The 20,330-nt window shown below is 37.4% G+C and overlaps 1 pseudogene; it reads right to left on the reverse strand.

Moving 5' to 3' along the window:
* Nucleotides 1–1,388: 1,388 nt before the first annotated feature.
* Nucleotides 1,389–1,920, reverse strand: LOC119528573 (annotated as a pseudogene).
* Nucleotides 1,921–20,330: the final 18,410 nt, after the last annotated feature.

Consider the following 20,330-nt stretch of genomic DNA (forward strand, 5'->3'; position numbering starts at 1 on the left):
AAACTTTTTCCTAGATATATCAACTATATTGTTATCATTAAATGTTTACTCTTGTTAAAATCTATCCTTCATATTCTCCTCCTCTGTAGTTTGAATAAAGATATTTTTGGAAAAGGAATTTAAAAAGGTTAAACAGTGGAAGTGCTTAGGTTACAAATTTGGCCAACAGTTGTCTGGGTAAAAGAGCTTTAGACACTGAATGAACTAGCTCAACCCCGCATCATTTTTATTAATGGTTTGAGGACAACATAAAGCATGTTTCCAAAGAGTTCATAAGATATTACTGCCATCCAGAAGAGGGAGTCAGTGCCACAGAGTGGTCTACACTAGAGAGGCATTTTTCATAAATTTAGCACCAACTTGGCAGCAATACCAGGGATTGCCAGGAGTTTTGTCCTCCAAATTAACCTCTTGATTCTCTCACAAACTCTCAGAACTCACAGGTATGTGGTTCTAGAAACAGAAACTAACCAAAACTTTAAGATGGACAAGGTAACTATACACGGTGATGATCCTGTCCCAGGAGTGAACCTCTTGCTTTGAGTGTAGAACATTCAGCACGGAGCAGAGAAGTGGGAGCAGCAGTCTCAGAAGCCTGAAACCTGAGATGGTGATGCAAGAACACACATATGACCCATCACTCACTTCCTTGACAGGACCCTCTGCTCGATTGTGGTGCTCCGCTAAAGAGCCTCTGCCTCTTCCAGGTTACTCCTCCAATGGTCTCCACCCAAGAGAGGCAAATAGGGGAAGGAACTAGCATAGGGAAGGATTGGATAATTTTCTAGTGTTACGGATTCTTGATACTTTACTTGATTCCTTTAAATAAAGCATGTTAAACCTAGGCTAAAATATAACTTAAAGGGAACATTCAAAATCTGAATCTCTTCACACCTGCTGCAAGCAGGTATCTTTTCTTTTTTAAGGATAATTTGCTTTAAAGCACTGAAAAGAGAGGTGTTAGCTCTGGCAGTGATGGACAAGAATGACAATTTCTTCCTCTTTGAAGAAAGACACAAAAGTCTAAAAGAACTCCAAGTATGCAAAAGTACAAGACATAGGACTACAACAAGTGAACTCCATCCATGCTCCAACTTTCATCCTCCTTCCACCTTGAAGACCCTCTAGCTATTGTGCTCCAGAACAGTAAGGCCTCCAACCTCCTCCATCCACTGCAAAATGATCAAGGCTATTGAAATGGAAAGTAGTGTTTAAAATGTAACAATGGATTTTCTTAAAATGTAACACTGGTTTTCTTACAGCATGTATAAGACATGGTGTGAGAAAGCTGCTTGCACTTCCAGCCCTACACCCACACTTGGCTCCTTACATGCACATGTGCACAGAGAAGAGGCCAGCAGATTTTGCCACATGGCACAGGGAATGTATCACTCCTGGTTTTTGAGCTGTTTGGAGAGCCAGTCCAGGCCTTCGTAAAGCCCATCTCCACTGATGGCACAAGTAGCCTGAAGGTACCAGTTTCTCTGGTGCAGGGAACGTAAGCCAAGCTTGTCTGTTATCCCAGCTGCATTCACAGCATTAGGAAAATTCTGTTTATTTACAAACACCAATAAAACTGCATCTCTGAGTTCATCTGCTAACATTCTAGTTAGTTCTTCTCGGGCCTCATTGACCCACTCTGTCATTACTGTCCACCACAAAAATCAGACCTTGGGTGTTCTGGAAATAATGTCACCACAAAGGTCTGATTTTGTCCTGACCACCAACATCCCAGATTGTGAAGCTGATATTTTTATATTCTACCATCTCCCCATTGAACCCTATTATAGGGATGGTAGCCACAATCTCTCCCAGCTTTGATTTATACAGGATGGTGGTTTTTCCAGCTGCATTCAAACCCACCATAAGAATCTGCATCTATTGTTTCTCAAATAGACTTTTAAACAGCTTTTCAAAAACGCTCCCCTTTGTAAACAAATTCTTTTACCTATCTCTGGCTCCATGGCTAGCATCACAGCAGCCTGGATTTAATTTTAAATGTATGCCAGAGAATGAATGTTTCATCTTTTTCTCATATTAATTTTCATAAGTTTATTTTTCCAGAATTTATAAATTTAAATTTTCAAAATTATTGACCCAGCTTTGTCATAATATTCTCTATGATGTTTCAAATTTCTCTAAAATTAGAGCTATCTTGAGTGACAGCTTTTCCCATTCATGATATTGGTTACTAATTGGTTACTCTCTTCCTTGATCACTCTTGCAAGGGGTTTCAGGTATTTATCAATCATATTAGTCTTTGCAAACAACTAGGTTTTTTCCTTAATTTATGACCTCTATTACAATAGAAAAGATACTGTAATCTTTTAAAACTAAAATAGAAAAAAATTCTAAAAAATTTCTATTTTAATAATATCTGCTCATTTCTTGAATGTTTTCTGTCTTTTTACATATTTGCGTTTAATTTGCTGCAATTTTTCTAAATCCATTTAGTATAATCTTGGATCATTGATGTTCAGTCATACTTCTTATCATATGCATGTATGGCTCCAAATTTCCTTTTAGCAAAGTGTAGCTGCATCCCTCAATTTTTGATATCTTATATGTACTTATTCCCATTGTGATGCTTGTTTTGAATCTAAGTTTCAAGAAACATGTTTCATGAATTCCAAATATTTGTGGGCTTTCTAGCTTTCTTTTTGTTAAGGATTTCTAGTTTGATTACACTGTTCAAAAACATACTCTATGATTTCATTCATTTGAAATTGATGTATTTGCTTTATGCAGCAACATATGTTCAATTTCAGTAAATTATCTGTGAGCAATCAAAAGATGTTTATTCTTTATTTGTTGGGTACAATGTTCTTTACTGATAATTAGGTCACATCTGTTGACTTATTTTTGTTAAACTCTTCTGTATATTTCTTAATTATCTCTCTTGTTCTGTCGGTAACAGAGAATTATTTGAAAATTTCCAAATATGATTGTTGATTTATTTGAAAATCTCCAAATATCCTTATAGCTCTTGTTTTATATATTTGAAAAGCATTAACTTCACACCTTTCTCAGGCTGTCTCTCAGATTCCCTGGGTATCTTACGTTTGTCCTTTGTCCACGATTTGCCTAGGTTTCATGGAATATCCAGTGTTTTGTAATTTCTTTCACACAGTGATGACGATAGAATTTGAATGGATTTTTTTTTTAAATCAACCTAACTGGGATATAATTTATTTACATAAACTGCATCTATTTATGTTGTACAATTGCAATAGTTAACTCTTACAGTACATAAATGTTATGCACTTGGCTATAAGTGTGAAGAAAAGTTATCCTTGCCTTTTTCTTAATCAGATTTTTACCATATGATGGTAGGTGAAGGTTTTTCGTAGATGAAATTTTAGGTTGATGAAGTTGCCATCTATTTTCATTTGCTGAATTTTTAAAATCACAAATATATTAAATTTTTCAAATGCTTTTTTCTGCATCAATGAAAATAGTCACATGTTCTAACACCTTATCTTTTAATATGTTGAATTACATTGATTTTCAAATATTTAATCACACTTGTGTTTCTGGGATAAAACCTACTTGGTCATGATTTTTATGGTTACATTTATTCACTAACATCTTGCTAAAGCTTTTTAAGTTTTTATTAATGAGTTGTTGCTTTTTAATGGTCTCTTATTTCATGATTTGTTGTCAGGTTTTGATATCAGGGTTAATACCAGTCTTACAAAAAGAATTGCAAAGTATTTCTCCTTCCTCTATTTTCTAGGAAAGATTGTGCAAAGTTAGCATTATTTTTTTTTCTTTGAATGCTTATTCAATGTGAGGTGGAATTACCTGTGACTTGTGTTTTCATGGTAGGAAGGTTTTTGATAAGGAAATCAACTTCTTTATAGATGTAGGTCTATTCATATTCTCTGTTTCATATGTAAATATTGGTAAGTTGTAATTCAGGGAATTCTTTCATTTTATCAAATTTGTTTAATTTACTGACATTTTTTATGACTATCTTTTTTTCTTTTTAATTTTGATAGGATCTGTAAAGATAATCCCTCTTCCATTCCTGATGTTAGTGATTCCTTTCCTTTCTCTCTCTCTGTTTTTCTTTATCTTGATACTCAGTATACCTATAACTTTCAACAATCCAGATTTTAGCCTGTCTTGGTTTCTGGCTGCTAAGACAAATGCCATACAATGGGTTGGCTTATGCAATGGGAACTTATTGGCTCACAGTTCTGAAGATAAGAGAAGGCCAAAATTGAGGCATTAGCAAGATGATACTATCTCACTGAAGTCCACAGCATTTGGGAGCTGGCTGCTAGCAATCTTTGGATTTTGAATTTTCTGTCAGATGGCAAAGCACATGATAATGTCTTCTTCTTTCTCTTCCAGGTATTGTTGAATTGTGGTTTCTTCCTGTGGCTTTTTTCTCCCTCTGTTTTAATTTTATTCTGTTCATAAAGGACTCCAGTAATCTGGATTAAAGTCCAACCTAACTCAGTTGGCCATACCATAACTAAAACTGTCATCTTCAAAAGGTCCTAATTACAATGGGTTCATATACACAGGAATGGATTAAGGTTAAGAACAAGTTTTTCTCAGGCACTGAATTCAATTCCCAACATGGATTCATTAATTTTTTCTATTGTTTATCTGTTTCCTGTTTGATGATTTCTACTTTTATTTTCTCCTCTTGACTTATTTTGGATTCACATTGTTGTTCATTTCCAGATTTTTGAAGTGGAACCTTAGGTCACAGACTTTACACCTTTTTTTCCCCTTGTGTAAGCATTGAAATCTATAAATAACCTTATAAATAGAAAAAAAATGGTGTCACCATCTTTCTGGCTACTGCTCAGTCCCTGTGAAACTGGGTTGAATACTCTTATATTACTGTGGGTTCTGTAAAATTGCTTAAAAAAGTCTTTTTCTTTTAGTGGCCAATTAACTTGGTAAGACTCAAACTGAAAATTCTGTCATCTCTGCAGTGAGCAACAGCTGGGATCTCAGTATACAGTGCCTTTAGACTATCCTGAACACAAGTAATTCATAAGTCTTGTATATACTATACCAGAAATTAAACCCTAAATTTAAGATACATCTTCTCTGGTTTTCTTCTTTCTGGGATTCCCTCCTCACTGCCTCATTGTCCTCTGCCCAAGTCTCTTTCCCTTGATTCCCCTAGCCAAAAAGATGGAAGCTTTTCTTTCTGAGTTGAGCCACAAAAAAAAAAAAAAAAAAAAAAAAAAAACACCTGTGAAATTCACCCCATCATGGTTACTTCCAACAAAATCTACCTCTCCTGAGCCTAGGATAGTTGGTATTATATTGGAGAATGAGTATTTGGGTTATCTTGTTCTTCATATTTTGTGTGTGTGTGGGGGGGGTTTATTTGTTAAGACTAATTCTTCATCCCAAACATGAAATTAAGTTCCAACAGGTTTTGTAGGGCTTCATGGTGTTTGTTGAAATTGTGGTTTAATATCTTTCATCAGTTTTGGAATTTTTTTATACCATTATCTCTTTAACCATTTATTCACTTAATTTCTCTCAACTTTTTCTCTCTGGATATTGAATTAGACTTTATATTTGGCCTTTACTGTATTTTATCTGTCAAATGACTAGATGTCTTGGTTTGACTAATCAACACAAGTTCACACCTATGGAGATCAACTGATGTCTATTACTAATTTGCAGAACAAGTTTCAAAACTCAATCCATTTTGGATTGTGGGAAGATTGCAGAGTAGGAAGCACCAGGAATCACTCCCTCCACTAGCACAACTATTAAAAAGGCAGGAACTGTCTACATCAACTATTTTGAAACCCCACAGTCTATAGCACTCCATACAGCATCCAAGGAACAACAAGAGGAAGAGGCTGCAGTAAATTGCAGTAAATACTGGTGAAGTGTCCTCTTTGTGACAAGGCTACCATTGGCTATTCCCCAACATCATGGCAGGCAACAGTGAAGTACTCAGTCTTGGCCCCTTGTGCAGCTTCCTGGAGCCAGGGTGAGATGTAAAGACCTAGTTCCCCAATAAGCAGGGATATACAATCCTACCACTGATCGCTACTTTTGATCAGCTACTTCAGATTGCTGTGGGCCCAGCTCTGAAGGCAACCATTATTCCAACTCACCTCAGAAATAAACAGTAGTGGACTTCTGGGAAGAGGGTGGGGTAGGAAAGGCAGAACAAACTTCTTTTCTGTGAGAAAAACCTAGAGAAAGGGTAGAAAGCACCCAAATCAGTGTCTTCAGACTGTGACTGGCCACAGGGACCTCTACAACACCTAGCAGGGACATGGATGAAAAAATTGAGAAATGTATCTGAATGGATGGAGTGAGTTTATTTGACTGAGACTGCCACCAGGGTTGGTGAACTGGAGCTGGCCACCAAGAGGGGGAGGAACTGACCATCCACTCCCAATGCACCCATCTCAGCAGTTGGCTAGGGAGATAGCCCTAAACAGCCCTGTGGCCAGGAGCACACATGAGGGAACTTGGGATTCAGCAGATTGTGTTAACCAGATTTACTCTTCCTCCATGGAAGCCCATGATGTGCACAGGTAAGAGTGGGGGAGAGGTGAAGACACTGCACAGAAGCACCAAGAAGCTCCTGTCAAACCCCAGAGGCTCATGGGTACATGACAGACAGGGACAGCAGAGCATTTCAGCTAGAGGGTAAGATGTGCAGCCCCACAGCCTGAGAGTGGTCCACTTGGATGCCTGGGAACCACAAGACCCACTGTATTCTTGAGTGGATTCCCTGCCAAACTGCACAGGGCCCACCATCCCACCCATAGGGATGACAGTCCCCAGTGCACATGGATTTCTACCTGGTTTGGACCATGCAAAGTTCACAGGCAAAGTTGGTGGGAAAGCTGGCTTGGGGGTAAAATGTGGCTCAAGAGCACCATCTGCTGGGAAGATAGGGAAAGGGCACTCCAGCAAACTGTAGCTCCAAATAACTGCATATTCCAAAATAACCTTATCAAGATAAGCAATTACCCAGAAGCCAAAAGAAAATTGCAAAGCACATGAAGACCAAAGTAGATATGGACAAACCAAACACCAAGTTAAAAATCCAGAGGAAACACAGAATCTGGAGCAATTAAACAAAGAGGTATATACAAATATCCAAAACAACTTCAATGGGTTGACTAAAGACATAAAGGACATTAAGAAGTCTCTAGAAGAGCATAAAGAAGAATTTGAAATAGTAAATTAAAAAAATAGCAGATCTTATGGAAATAAAAGAGACTGTAGATCAAACTCAAAATATACTAGAGACACATAACACAGCAGATTTGAAGGAGAAAAAAGAATAAGTGAAAGAGGACATGTCAATTGAATGTGAATGCACAAAAGAAAAAAATGATGAAAAAAATGGAAAAATTTGTGAAATAGTTATCAGGCAAATGAAAGACAAAATGAAGTGCACAAATATAAGAATAATTGTCCCAGAAGGAGAAGAGTAAAGGGCTAGGAAGAGTATTTGAGGACAGAGTTGGGGGAAAATTCCCAACCCTTATAAACAGTATAAATATGCAAATCAACAAAGCCCAACAAACACCAAATAGAGTAAGTCTGAATAGACCCACTCCAAGATATGTACTAATCAGATTGTCAAATGCTGAAGAGAAGGAGAAAATCTTGAAAGCAGCAAGCAAGAAGTGATTCACCACACATGAAGGAAACCACATAAGACTAAACACTGACTAATTTGGGGGCATCCTGGAGGCAAGAAGGCAGTGGTATGTCATATTTAAGAGTACAAAAGAGAAAAATTCACAGCCAAGAATTTGTTATCCAGCAAAGCTGTCCTTCCAAATTGAGGGAGAGTTTACAATTTTCACAAACAAATGTTGAGAGAATTTGTTAACAAGAGACCTACCCTGCAAGAAATACTAAAGGGAGCTCTATGGCTGAGGAAAAAAAAAAAAAAGAGGGAGCGATCTGGAGAAAGGCACAGAACTGAAGAGTATTAGTAGGGGCAACTTTTCCAGTTTGCTAAAGCTTCCATTATGCAAAATACCAGAAATAGATTGGCATTAATAAAGGGGATTTATTAGGTTACAAATTTACAGTTCTAAGGCCATAAAAGCGTCCAAACTGAAGCATCAACAAAGGATACCTTCACTGAAGAAAGGCTAATGACGTCCAGAACACCTCTGTCAGCTGGCAAGGCATGTGGTTGCTGTCTGCTTGTCCTTTTCTCCTGGGTTCTGGTTTTAAAATGGCTTTCTCCAAAATGTCTCTGGGCTTCTGTCTTTCTTAACTTTTCTCTGTCAGCCTTTGTGCATCCTTGCCTGTTCTCTCAGAGTGTTTCTTTCTAAGCATCTGGGGGTCCTATCTTAGCTTTTCCAGGAAGAACTCTGGGTTTCATCTCTTAGCCTAGCATCTACAAATTTCCTTCTCTCTGGATCTCCCAGCATCTCCAAGTGCCTGAGTCTGTGTCAGCTCTTAGCTTCTCCCAGGGGAAAACTCTGGATTACATATCTTAGCTTCTCTCCCAAATGTCTCCCTCAGCTTCTCTGAGCTACCTGTCTCCATGAGCTCTCTTAAAGAATGCCAGTAAACCAATCAAGACACACCCAGAATGGGCAGGGTAATGCCTCCATGTAAATAATTTAATCAAAAAGTCTCACCCACAATTGGGTAGGTCACATCTCCATTGAAATATACAATCAAAGGTTCCACCCAAAAAGACTGGATTAAAAGATCATGGCTCCCCTAGGGTTCAAAAGAGTTTCAAACTAGCACAATAACTTAAAGGAAAAAAGGAGATAGTGGGAAAAAAATAGATCTGACAAGTAAAACAAAAGGATAAGATGGCTGATTCAAGAATTTCCTTCAGAATAATAACTTTGAATGTGAATGGCTTAAACTTCCCAATTAAAAGATACAGACTGGAAAAATGGATTAAAGAGTATGGCCTGATTGGGGTAACCAAGGAAATCAGATGCCTAGACAACAGAAAACTACAACTTACACTAAGAAAACTAAAGTTATGGCCCAGTCAAAGGAACAAACTTACACTTCAACTGAGATACAGGAATTGAAATAACTAATGCTAAATCAATTCAAAAAGTTTAGGGAAGATATGGCAAAAGAGATGAAGCATATAATGAAAACATGGGGTGTACATAAGGTAGAAATTGAAAGTTTGAAAAAATAGGTGGCAGAATCTATGGAAATGAAAGGCACAACACAAGAGATGACACAATGGAGACATACAACAGCAGATCTCAAAACACTAAGGGATTAGAGAACAAGACTCCTGAAAGCCTACACACAAAAGAACTGATAGGGAAAACAATGGAAAATATGAGCAACAGCTCAGGGAATTGAATGACAACATGAAACTCAGGAATGTATATGTCATGGGTATCCCAGAAGGAGAAGAGAAGGGAAAAGGGGCAGAAGCAATAATAGAGGAAATAATCAATGAAAATTTCCTATCTCTTATGAAGGACAGAAAATTACAGATCTAAGGAGTGCAACATACCCCAAGAATAGATCTGAAGAGGCCTATGCCAAGACACTTAATAATCAGATTATCAAACATCAAAGATAAAGAGAATCCTGAAAGCAGCAAAAGAAAAGTAATCCATCACATGCAAAAGAAGCTTGATAAGACTATGTGCAGATTCTCAATAGAAACCAGGGAGGCAAGAAGGAAGTGGGGTGATATACTTAAGGATACTGAAAAAGAAAAACTGCCAACCAAGAATCCTATATCCAGCAAAACTGTCCTTCAAATATGAGGGAGTTCTTAAAATATTCTCTGACAAACAGACAATTTGTGAACAAGATACCTGCTGTAAGGGAAATACTAAAGGGAGTACTACAGACAGAAAGGAAAAGACAGGAGTGAGAGGTTTGGAAAACAATTTTGGGAGATAGCAGCACAGCAATGTAAGTACACTGAACAAAGATGACTGTGATTATGGTTGAAAGAGGAAGGTTAGAAGCATGTGGGACACCAGAAAGAAAGAGGAAAGATAAAGACTGGGACTGTATAACTCAGTGAAACCTATGGGTGCTCAACAATTGTGATAAAATGTACAAATATGTTTGCACATGAGGGGAGAACAAATGAATGTCAACATTGCAAGGTGTTAAAAATAGGGTAGGATTAGGGGGAAAATACAATCAATGCAAACTAGAGACTATAATTAACAGAAACATTGTATTATGCTTCCTTTAATGTGACAAAGGCAATATACCAAAGCTAAATGCATATGGGAGGATGTAGAGGAAGGGTATGGGACTCTTGGTATTAGTGATATTGTCTGACTGTTATACTTTAGTTTAATGCTCTCTTTTCTTTTGTTGCTTCTGAGCTGTCATGTTATGTTTTGCTTTGCTTTCTCTCTTTATTTTTTCTTTTTCTTTTGTCTCTCTACCTTCTTTGACTCTTCCTACTTCTTTGTGGAAGAATTTGAAATGTCCTTATATAGATAGTGGTGATGGTGGTGAATACATAAGTACATGACTATACAGGGAACCATCAATTGTTTACTTAGGACAGAATTATGGTGTGTAAGCAAAATGATCTTTTAAAAAAAGGGTTTATGAAGAAATCTTGAGGGCATTATATTGAGTGAAATGACACAGACACATAAGGACAAATATTGCAGGGTCTCACCGATATGAACTAATTATATGTGAACTCATAGATATGTAATGTAAGTTACCAGGATATAGAATGAGGCTAAAGAATAGGGAGTAGTTGCTTATTATGAGTAGAATGTTCAAATAGGGTGAACTTAAACATTTGGAAATGGACAGAGGTGATGGTAGCACATTGTGAGAATAAGTAACAGTGTTGAATGGTGTGTGACTGTGGTGCAAAGGGTAAGCTCAGAGTCATGTATGTTACCAGAAGGAAAGTTGGAGGTTAAAAGATGGGAATGTATAAAACAGTGAATCTTGTGGTGGACAATGTCCATGATTAACTTTACAAATATTAGAAATCTCTCTCATGAACTAGAACAAATGTATGGCACTATAACTAGAAGTTAATAATAGAGGGACATATAGGAAAAAATATATATCCATTGAAAACTATATACTACAGTTAGTATTTTAACATTTAGTCACCAGTAATAAATGTACTATATCAATACTATGAATCAATAATGGAGGGGGAACCCAGCAGTCTGGATTCCTGAAGACAATTATATAATATTGTAGATTACAAGGAGTGACAGTGTGATTGTGAAGACCTTGTGGATCACACCCCCTTTATCTAGTGTATGGATGAGTAGAAAAATGGGGATAAAAACTAAAGGACAAATGGGGTGGGATGGGGGGATGATTTGGGTGTTCTTTTTTCACTTTTATTTTTTATTCTTGTTCTGGTTCTTTCTGATGGAAGGTAAATGTTCAGAGATAGATTGTGGTGATGAACGCATAACTATGTTATCATATTGTGGACAGTGGATTGTATACCATGCATGGTTGTATGGTGTGTGAATGCATTTCAATAAAACTGAATTTAATAAAAAAAATAAATAAGGAGGGGGAGTGATTAGGGGTATGGGAGCATTTGAGTTTCCTTTTTCTGTCTTTATTTTTTTTCTGGAGTAATCAAAATGTTCTAAAAATTGAAAAAAAAATAATTGTGGTGATGGATGCTCACCTGTACTATAGGCAACTGATTGTACACTTTAGATATTTGGACAATTCTATGGTATGTGAACAATCTCAATAAAAAAATAAATTAAAAGAGAGAGAGAGAGAAGATCTAAATAAACAAAATCAGCAAAGAGAGCAGGGTCATTACTATGGATTCTGAAAAATTTTTTAAAATCATAAGAGGATAGTATACACAACTGTATGCCAACAAACTAGACAACTTAGAGTAAATGTACAGTTTCCTGGAAACACAAGAACAACCTAAAATGATTCAAGAAGAAATAGAGGACCTCAACAAATGACACACAAGTAAAGAGATCTAATCATTCATCAAAAATCTTCCTACCAATAAAACACCAGGGCTAGAGGGCTTCAAGGGGAATTTTACCAAACTTTCCAAAAAAAACTGACACCATTCCTGCTCAAACTCTTTCAAAAAAAGTTGAAGAAAAAAGAACACTAACTAAATCATTTTATGAAGCTGACATCACTCTTATACCAAAACCAGATAAAGCCACTACAAGAAAGAAAACTACAGACCAATCTCCCTAATGAGTATAGATGCAAAAATCCCCCCCACACACACACACACAAATACTTGCAAATCAAATCCCAGGGCACATTATACACCATGAAAAAGTGGGGTTCATTCATGGCATGCAAGGGTGGTTCAATATGAGAAAATCAATCAATGTAATGCAACAAATCAAAAAGGAAAAATCAAATGATCATCTTGATAGACACTGAAAAAGCATTTGAAAAAAATCAGCATCTCTTTTTTATAAAAACACTGAAAAAGATAGGAATTGAAGGAAATTTCCTCAATATAATAAAGGGTATAAATTACAAACCCACAACCAGCATAGTACTCAATTATGAGAGACTGAAACCCTTCCCCTAAGATTGGGAATGAGACAAGGATATTCACTGTCACCTCTATTATTCAACATAGAAGTTCTAGCCAGCACAATTCACCAAGACAAAGAAATAAAAGGCATCCAAATTGGAAAGGAAGAAATAAGTGTCATTGTTTGCAGATGATATGATCCTACATTTGGAAAATCCTGAGAAATTGAGGAGAAAGCTACTTGAGCTAATAAACTCAGCAGAGTAGTGGGATACAAAATTAATGCACATAAGTCAGTAATGTTCTTATACCCCAGTGATGACCTAACTGAAGTCGCTATCAAGAAAAAAATTCCAGTCACAATAGAAGCTAAAAAAATCAAGTGCCTAGGAATAAATGCAACCAAGGATGTAAAAGGCCTCTGCAGAGAAAATTACAAAATGTTACTAAAAGAAATCAAAGAGGACCTAATTAGGTGGAAAATATTCTATGTTCATGGAAAAGAAGGCTAAGCATCACTAAGATGTCAGTATTACCCAAACTGATCCACAGATTCAGAGAAATTCCAATCAATTCCAAAAACCTAGTTTGCAGACTTGGAAAAGCTAGTTATCAAATTTATTTGCAAGGGAAGGGCCACAAATCATCAAAAACATTCTAAAAAAGAATGAAGTGGGAGGACTTACATTTCCTGACCTTAAAACCTATAAACCACAGTGTTCAAAACAGAATGGTACAGGCACAGAGATAACGATCAATGGAATCAAATCAAGAGTTCAGAAATAGAACCCCAGATATATGGTCAACTGATTTTTGACAAGACCCCCAAATCCACTGAACTGGGACAGACATTCTCTTCAACAAATGGGGCTGGGAGAACTGGATATCCATATCCAAAAGAATGAAAGAAGACCCCTACTTCACACCCTATACAAAAATTAACTCGAAGTGGATCAAAGACCTAAATGTAAGAGACAGTACCAAAAACTCCAAGAAGATAATACAGGGAAACTTCTTCAAGCCCTAGTAATAAGAAATAGCTTCTTAGGCCTTATACCCAAAGCACAAGTAACAAAAGAAAAAATAGATAATTTGGAATTCCTCAAAATCAAAAGCTTCTGTTCCTCAAAGGACTTTGTCAAAAAGGTGAATATGCAGCCAACTCACTGGGAGAAAATATTTGGAAACCATGTATCTGATAATACTGATATCCTGCATGTATAAAGAAATCCTACAACTCAACAACAGTAGTTCAACAGCCCAATTATAAAATGGCCAAAAGATATGCAAAGACATTTTTCTGAAGAGGAAATACAAATGGCTAAAAAGCCCATGGAAATATATTCATATTCACTAGCTATTGGGGAAATGCAAATCAAAACCACAATAAGGTTTCATCTCACACCAATAAGAATAATTGTCATTAAACAGAGAACTACAAATGCTAGATAGGATGTGGAGAAATTGGAACTCTTACTCATTGCTTGTGGGAATGCATAATGCTGCTTATGCTATGGAAGACAGTTTGGCAGTTCCTCAGAAAACTAGATATCACATTACCTTACAATCCATCAATTCCACTTCTTGTATATACCCAGAGGGTCTGAAAGCAGTGTCACAAATAGACATTTGCACAATGATGTTCATAGTGGCATTGTTGACAATTGCCAAGAGATGGAAACAATTCAAGTGTCCTTCAACAGATGAGTGGATAAATAAATGTGGTATATACATATGATAGAACACTATGCAGCAGTAAGAAGGAATGATATCCTGAAACATATGATAAAATGGATAAACCTTGAAGACATGATGCTGACTTAAATGTCAGACACAACAGGAGAGATATTGTATGTTATCACTAATTTGAACTCCCTGAACAATGTAAAATCAGTGTCTTATAATGTAGAATATACAGGATCTAGAGATAGACAGAAGATAGTGAAGGGGGAGGGATAACTTAATATGTACAGACATGTTAATGAGGGTGAACTTAAAGATATGGGAACGGATGGGATGGTGATCTTTTGTTGATGGGATTATAAGTATCAGTGCTTCACTGAAGGTGAACATGATCAAAAGTGGTAGTTTTAAGGGCAGGTATCCCACAGATTAGCATTACAAATATAAATAAGTGTTTGCATGATATTCTTCTAAGGTATGACACTGGTACAAAGAATTAACAAGATATGGTATATGGGAAAAACTACCCATTGCATGCTATGGACTATATTTAATAGAAATACCACACTAGTACCACACAAATACTAGGGATAAATAATTAGGGGCTGATAAGAGCTTTGGGGTGTTTTGGGTCATGATAATTTTTTAAAATTGAGAGTAATGATGATTGTACAACTAAGTGAAGATAATGTGAGACACTGTTTGCCTTGGACAGAATATATGCTATATGAAATTAGGGACCCCCTACTTAATAAGTCAAGCTCTTGATCTTGAGGCTTGCTCTTATGAAACTTATGGCTGTAAAGGGGAGGCTAAGCTGACCTATAATTATTCCTAGGAGTCATGTCCAGAGAACCTCTTTTATTGCTCAGATGTGGACTTTATCTCTGTAAGCCCAACTCTACGAATAAATTCATCATCCTCCCCCCTATGTGGGACATGTCTCACAGGTGGTTGAGTCTCCCTAGTGATGTAGGACATGGATTCCAGGAATGGGCCTGGCTGTGACATAAAGAGATTGAGAATGTCTTCCACCAAAAGGGAGAAAAGAAAGGTAACTGTGCTGGTTTGGATGTATTATGTCCCCCTAAAATGCCAGGTTCTTTAATGCAAACGTGTAGGGGCAGAAGTATTAGTGTTGATTAGGTTGGAATCCTTTGTTTGAGTGTTTCCATGGAGATGTGTGACTCAATAAACTCTGGGTGAAATGTTTGATTACATTATTCCCATGGAGCTATGGACCCCACCCATTCAGGGTGCTTCTTGATTTAATCACTGGCATCCTATAAAAGAGCTCACAAACAGAAGGAAGCTAAGAGAGTTCAAAACACATCAAGAGCAACATTTTGAAGAAAGAACAGGAACTAAGATAGGAGCTGGAGCAAAACCCAGCATCAGCAGATGTCAGCCACGTGCCTTCCCAGCTAACAGTGATTTTCTGGATGTCATTGGCCTTCCTTCAGTAAAGGTATACTTGTGTCAGTGTCATAATTTGGGCATTTTTATGGCCTTCGGACTGTAAATTTGTAACCAAATAAACCCCCTTTATAAAAGCCAATCCACTTCTTGTATTTTTCATAATGGCAATATCAGCAAACAGGAACAGTAACAAAATAAGGTTTCAGTAGTTAAGAGATTTCAAGAGGCAATCCTGGAGGTGACTCTTATGCAAGCTTCAGCTAGATATGCCAAATTGCCACGGTAGGACAAGCCCAAGTCAACAGTAGTCCCAAAAAACCATACAGAATACCATGGTCAGAAAGGATCTAAGATGATGGCACAGAGAGGAGTGGAAGCTAAGTAGTTCCCCTGGAACAACTTAAAAAAAAAAAAAAAAAACAGAAACACCTAGTAAATAATCCAGAATAACTGTAGGGGGGACAAATGTGACTGTCCACTCATCATACACCAACCTGAATTGCGAAGAATGCCTGAGATCACAGCATAACATCTATAAGTAAAAACTGCAGATCCAAGTCGGGAGACCACTCCCCCCAAAGCCCAAGCTGCAAAGCCTCATGGTACCAGAGAGAAGCTCTCTCCCAGCAAGTGAATATAGCTCAGCTGATCTCCAACTGAGGTTTTAATTAGCAAGTGTGGACTGCTCACTATGAGTTACACTTCCCCAACAAGCAGACAGAGGCTTTGGGTGATGACTGACCTTGGAGAGCCAGAGGGTCACCATGGGCTAGTTCTGAAGGGGACTTTCTGTTCCTTTTTCAGCTAAGTGGAGAAAGCCTCAGCCATTTTCAGTTCCCAGTGCTCTGGTCCAGACAAGGGTGGAGATAGCACAGGCAGAGAGAGACCATTGAAATGCTAATGACCTCCCCCTAGAGGGTCTATCTTCTCTAAGAGGAAAGGTGTGTGGCCCAGCTCTACTACCCACCTTCCATTCAGAACCAGACCCCAAAACCTGGGGGAAAACAGCCACACCTCCTTACACCAGGCTAACAGGCACCACCTGCTGGTCAGAAAAACTCAATGATCTGAGGCATCGCAGGGTGTACCAATTTTCTAAGACACATCCTCAGGGAAACTGGATACTGAATATTTCTTCCTTCTGGGACCTGAGCCCATTCTCGTCTGGGAGAACCTGATTGGGGTAACCAAGGAAACCATGCCTAGACAACAGAAAAATACAACCTACACCAAGAAAAATGAAGTTATGGTCCAGTCAAGGGAAAAAACTTATACTTCAACTGAAGTACAGGAATTGAAACAACTAATAATGTCTTCAAAAAGTGTATGGAAAGCATAGTGAAGGAGCTGAACCATATAATGAAAACACAGGGTGTACATAAGGTAGAAATTGAAAGTTCAAAAAACCAACTGGCAGAGTCTATGGAAATGAAAGGCACAAAACAAGAGATGAAAGACACAATGGAAACATATAACAGCAGATCTCAAGAGGCAGAAGAAAGCAGTTGGGAACTGAAGAACAAGGCACCTGAAAGCCTACATACAAAAGAAAAGAGAAAGAAAAGAATGGAAAAAATATGAGCAATGTCTCTGGGAACTTAAGGATAAAACAAAAAGCAAGAATTTACATGTTATTCATGTCCCAGAAGGAGAAGAGAAGAGAAATGGGGAACAAGCAATAATAGAGGAAATAATTAATGAAAATTTCCCATCTCTTATAAAAGACATAAAATTACAGATCCAAGAAGCACAGCATATCCCAAACAGAATAGATCTGAAGAGGCCTATGCCAAGACACTTAATAATCAGATTATCAAACATTAAAGGTAAAGAGAGAATCCTGAAAGCAGCAAGAGAAAAATGATCTATCACATACAAAGGAAGCTTGATAAGACTATCTGTGCATTTCTCAATAGAAACCATGGAGGCAAGAAAGAAGTGGGGTGATATATTTAAGATACTGAAAGAGAAAAACCACCAACCAAGAATCCTATATCCAGCAAAACCATCCTTCAGATATGAGAAAGAGCTTAAAATATTCTCTGACAAACAGACAATGACAGCTTGTGAACAAGATACCTACTCTACAGGAAACACTAAAGAAAGGACTCCAGACAGAAAGGAAAAGACAGGAGTGAGAGGTTTAGAAAACAATTTTGGGAGATAGTAGCACAGCAATGTAAGTACACTGAAGAAAGATGACTGTGAGCATGGTTGAAAGAGGAAGTTTGGGACCATGTGGGACACCAGAACAAAAGACAAAGGATAAAGACTGGTACTGTGTAACTCAGGGAAACATAGGGTGCTCAACAATTGTAATAAAATGTACAAATATGTTTTTACATGAGGTAAAACAAATGAATGTCAACATTACAAGGTGTTAAAAATAGGGTGGGATTGGGGGAAAATGCAATCAATGCAAACTAGAGGCTAGAATTTTTTAAAAAAGAGAATACCCTGGTCCTTATCTGAAACTCTATAAAAGTTTCACTCAGTAAGTTTATTTTTCAGAAACTTAAATCCTAGATTTAAATTACAGAGCATTCCTATGCCAGATAAGTCACAAAACCTAGATGCATCCCCCTTTTTCATAATGTTGACATGCCTTTTCAATATGAACAAGTTAAGGTGGCACTGCTTAGACACTCCTGAAAATCAAGAAAGTGATTAAATGAGAGGAAGAGGTAGCAACAGACAAAATAGGATTTAACAAAGGATTGCAAATGCTGAATCTTCATAAATTTATTTATTTATTTATTTATTTTTGTTTGTTTGTTTCTAGGGTATTAGAACAGCTAGAAGGAAATAACTGAAATGGTGGAACTGGAACCCATAATATTCTTTAATATTTGCTTTACAGCTACCATTAAATTATACTTTGAAAGTTATCACCTTTCTGTAAATATATTATATTTCACAACAAGGAAATAACTGAAATTGTGGAACTTTAACCCTAATATTCTTTGAAACTTGCTTTCTAACTACTTGTTAAATTGTGCTTTGAAAGTTATCACTTTTCTGCATATATCTTGTATTTCACAATAATTAAATAAGTAAATAAACAAATAAAATAGTGGCATGGAAGTAAATAAACATTATTTTTCCTCAAACTATGGAAAACAGTTAAAGGTCTGTGTTTTAGCTTGTTAGAGCTGACAAAATGCAATATACCAGAAATGGGTTGGCTTTTGCAATGGGGATTTATTAACTTACAAGCTTACAGTTCTTGGACCATGAGAATGTCCAAATCAAAGCAACATCATGTGATGCTTTCTCCCCAAAGACCTGCTACTGGTGATCCTCAGTTCCCCTGTCACAAGGCCAGGCAGCAACATGGTGATGTCTGCTCTCTCTCCCTTCTCTCCCAGGTTTTTTGCTTCTAGCTTCTGACTTCAGTGGGTGACTTTCTGTTTCTGTGGTTTCTCTCTGTTTGCTGTGTGTCCTCTCCCAGCTTCTCTGGATTCTCTCTCCCAGCTTTGGTGTCTTTTCTCCTCAGCTTCTCTGGGACTTTTTTTCTGTGTCTTCTATCTGTTTTTGTCCTCTTATATAAAGCACTCCAGTAAGAGGATTAAGACCCACCCTGAATGACATGGGTCACATGTCAACTTAAATTAAGATCATACGCACCAAAAAATCCTACTTACAATGGGTCCACACCCACAGGAAATGAATAGTTTTAAAACTATGACCTTTTCTAGGGTACATACAGCGTCAAACCATCACAGGCTACATTTACTGGGCAAGTGCCAAATCAAGAAAATGCAGCTCCAATAAAGCCATAGTGGAAGCTCCTGGCACCTTTACTGGCCCTTCCTTCATCTCCTCAGGGCAATTTGGAAATGGCTGGCACTCCCTTTGTAGATCTCTGGCTTTATTTCAACTGAAAAAGACTGACCTGGCAAACTCCTCTCTGGTTCCCCCATTCCCCACCCCCGAATTTGCTTTACAGGAAAAAGCAGCTTGAGACAGATAAAGCAGTATGAAAAACAACTGAGTCAGGTGGCATGGGGCAAAGCTTACCTGCCTTTCATCCTGTTGTGGAACACCTAGAAGAGGAAGAAAGTCTGTTTCCTTGGGAGCAGAGGGGGCATTAAAATCACAGTCAACAGGGGAACTCTTAAGACTGCAAGCAAGCACAAGTCCAGGAAGAGACTCAGGCCCAGAAAATAAAGGGAGGACCCAGCACTTTGCACTTGTCTTGGTCTGACCTTCTTGATAGGAGGGCCAAGCTCTAGAGCCAACAAAAAGCCAATTTGCAAAGACTGTGAAAGGTGTGTTTTATGTTGTTTTGCCAGGAACAACACAAGGATGCCCACTGTCACTACTATTATTCAACATTGTACTGGAAGTTCTAGCCAGAGAAATTAGCAAGAAAAAGAAATAAAAGTTATCCAAATTAGAAAGGAAGAAGTAAAACTTTCCATATTTTCAGTGGACCTCATCCTATTTACAGAAAATCCTAAAAAATTCACAAAAAAGCGACAATAATAAATGAATTCAGCAAACTGGCAGGGTACAAGATCACACCCAAACATCAGTAGTGCTTTTATACAACAGTAATGAATAATGTGAAGATTTCAAGAAAAAATCCATTTGCAAGAACAACTAATAGAATCAAATATCAAGTAATATATCTAACCAAGGATATAAAGGACTTTCACAGAGAAAACTGTAAAACTTTGCTAAAAGAAACCAAAGAAGACCTAAGTAAATGGAAGGGTATGCTGTGGTCATGGATTAGAAAACTATCATTATTAAGATGTCAACT

Source organism: Choloepus didactylus, chromosome 3, assembly GCF_015220235.1.
Source record: "Choloepus didactylus isolate mChoDid1 chromosome 3, mChoDid1.pri, whole genome shotgun sequence".
Classification (NCBI taxonomy): Eukaryota; Metazoa; Chordata; class Mammalia; order Pilosa; family Megalonychidae; genus Choloepus; species Choloepus didactylus.